The following is a 3,192-nucleotide window of genomic DNA, read 5'->3' on the forward strand; positions in this document are numbered from 1 at the left end:
TATATATATATATAGAGAGAGAGAGAGAGAGAGAGAGAGAGAGAGAGAGAGAGAGAGAGAGAAAGCAAATCAAGTCTCTATGTACCTTTCTCGTTCATTCCACTTTGATGAACTTGAAACATTTCCGTGAGCCAAATACACACAGACAAACGCATCCACAAAAAACAGGGGCGGGGAGGGAGAGAGAGAGGGAGATAGAGGGAGAGAGAGAGAGAGAGGGAGAGAGAGGGAGAGACGGGATGTTCGTGTAACTTTTGTATTTACCGAAACGCGAAAACAAACAGATCCCAAGTTCGTAATTAAATGAATCTTTTACTTATTCTTTTTTGTTATACCCTTTTTTGGGGGGAGTGTAACTCTCCCCCATTAACGGCCCCCCTCCCCCTTTTCCCTCCCCTGATTTCACGTGGGTTATATCTCCCTCACCCCACCCTCCCCCCCAACAAACTCTAGCTTGCTTCGAGAATTGCATAAGATTTTACGCTGCTGAAATATTTTTTTGTGTAGCGTTTCTTCCAGAGACCTGTAATAACGTTCGTTTCCCTTCGTCTGTCTCTTTCCAGGGCTACGATGAAGGCCGCAATCGGCGTGGTCGTCGTTCTGCTTCTCGCCCTTCAGAACGGTAAGTCGAAGTCGAAGTCGAAGCCACGGCACGAAATCGAACGCCGCCAGACTTCTTTGTTTACTCTTGAATGAAGAGGAGAAATTAATGTGCTTCTAAGACAAGAGTGAATGGTGCAGTTTGTATATGGGGTTCGACTTGATGTTGATGAGATTTCTACGTGAGAAGTCTTCTACTGAGTAGATGACCAACGTATTTGTGACGCCAGATATTTTTCAAATAAAACAGTGAACAAAAATTGAAAGTTGATATAGCAGCTGTGATGTTCTAAAATGCCTGAGGAGACGAATCTCGGTGCTCGTTTTGTTGCCCAGGCTGGAAGGAAACCAAGTATAGAAAGTATTAGGAGAAAAGATTTTTAGTTTTTTATTTATTTATATATCTTATTTGGTTGGTTGGTACACATCCTCTGAAGTGTCATTTTAGTTATTTATATTTTTGAAGTGACCATCTTCCTTCCCGGGGGCTTGAGCCATCTGCTAATGAGACTTTATGCTAGATTGCGGGGTTGTGATATTATTATTATTATTGTTTTTGTTTTATCCTTCAGTAGTAATCAAACAAGGCTAGACTGGCGAAACATAGAATTTAATGTATTAGGCGCATTCCGCATTCTCTCTCTCTCTCTCTCTCTCTCTCTATATATATATATATATATATATATATATATATATATATATATATATATATATATATATATATAAACATGACCATAGGGATTATTTCTTAATTTCTAATGTAACTATCCTTCTCATTCTGCCGAATGTAAATAAAATCTCCATATCTCTTCATAAAGACCACTCGTGATTTCAGTCACTGGCATTGCCCCCCCTTCCTCTCCCACCCCTCTCTCTCTCTCTCTCTCTCTCTCTCTCTCTCTCTCTCTCTCTCTCTCTCTCTCTCTCTCTCCTACCCCCAAAAATCATTGCGGTCCTAGATCACCAAGCGTTTTTTTATCATGTAGATTCAGAGACGATCTTGCATTGCGGTACGGTCCAGACGTCGCTTAGACTGCAGTATAAGCGACGAACGTGTCTCTTTACGCCTGTAGATTCTCTCTCTCTCTCTCTCTTTTTATATATATATATATATATATATATATATATATATATATATATATATATATATATATATATATATATATATATATATATATATATATATATTTTTATATTTATATATATTTATATTTATACATATATATATATATATATATATATATCATAAAAAGTGATAATATATATATATATATATATATATATATATATATATCACAAAAAGTGATAATATATATATATATATATATATATATATATATATATATATATATATATATATATATATATATATATATATATATATATATATATATATATATATATATATATATATTTAGCGCTTATATTTTTGGAATTACATAAAATTAACTGAATGAAGGAATTTTCCACGCAATATTTCTATAAATTATATCTTTTGCCTCCTTATCAACACCAGTACTAACTAAAGATTTAAGTTTCCTATATTTTCAAATTCATTTAAATGTGATGGGCCTTTATAAAGTCTAACATTCCCATTTGCATAATTCCCTTTTATCTGTAACTACAACAGGCCCATTCTAATCTGCTTACCGGCAAGACCATTTTATTTTAAAGTAAATGTTCGTTTAAAATTAAATTTCAGTCGGCTGCTGTGCTTAGTGGAAAATTCAGAAGAATACTCAGAATTAGGTGTTTTATATCAGTATTGAAATCGTTGATAATGTTAATACTATCTGCGTTCCCCTAAATACTAAATTAAGTCATATAAGAAACGTACATGTTGCGTACCCACGCACACATATACGTACATACATATATACAGTATAATATATATATATAATATATATATATATATATATATATATATATATATATATATATATATATATATATATATTATATATATATATATGTGTGTGTGTGTGTGTGTGTGTGTGTGTGTGTGTGTTGACTGGTGTTTCAAAGGTTGAATATGTTTTTGTCCTTGAAGTAAGTCTGCCCTTGACTTTGATTTTGACCTAATCGCCCCACTGGCAACATTAGTGAAATTATGCAGGAGAAATATGACGTTTCAATTACATTTAGGCGAATTCTCCTAGGCTGGTCTTCCCGTTTCTGTTTGTCATTAAGATTTCGTAATCTTGGAATTCACCTTCATCTTCTGTGCCTCCAAGAAAAATCTTTTTATATTTCAGGAAGGATTCTTACAGATAGAAGTTTAGGGGTGTGGTTGGGGTTTAAATTGCAGTGTAAAGCAGTAATATAAAAAATAATAAATCATTTGTGTGATATTAAGTGCATTACTAATAGAATTGTCGTGTTAACTGACTAATGTTTCATCCCTTTTCTTGCATTCTTTCCCCTTGATGAGGGGAAGCCAAATGTATGGGAGAACCCTCCTGAAATTAATTAATCTCTCTCTCTCTCTCTCTCTCTCTCTCTCTCTCTCTCTCTCTCTCTCTCTCTCTCTCTCTCTCTCTCTCTCGAAACAGGAGTGATTCCTTGTCATTCCTCTGACACTTCCATTGTGGA

General features: G+C 34.2%; 1 long non-coding RNA gene across 1 annotated transcript in view; it reads left to right on the forward strand.

The window, feature by feature from the left end:
• Positions 1 to 578: 578 nt before the first annotated feature.
• LOC136856050 (uncharacterized) overlaps positions 579 to 3,192 on the forward strand; it is a 24,755-nt gene continuing 22,141 nt past the window's right edge. Inside the window, exon 1 of the long non-coding RNA XR_010858204.1 lies at positions 579 to 622. This is a non-coding gene — a long non-coding RNA (uncharacterized lncRNA). The remainder of the gene's footprint in view (positions 623 to 3,192) is intronic.

The sequence above is a fragment of the Macrobrachium rosenbergii genome, chromosome 34 (assembly GCF_040412425.1).
Source record: "Macrobrachium rosenbergii isolate ZJJX-2024 chromosome 34, ASM4041242v1, whole genome shotgun sequence".
NCBI classification, from domain to species: Eukaryota; Metazoa; Arthropoda; class Malacostraca; order Decapoda; family Palaemonidae; genus Macrobrachium; species Macrobrachium rosenbergii.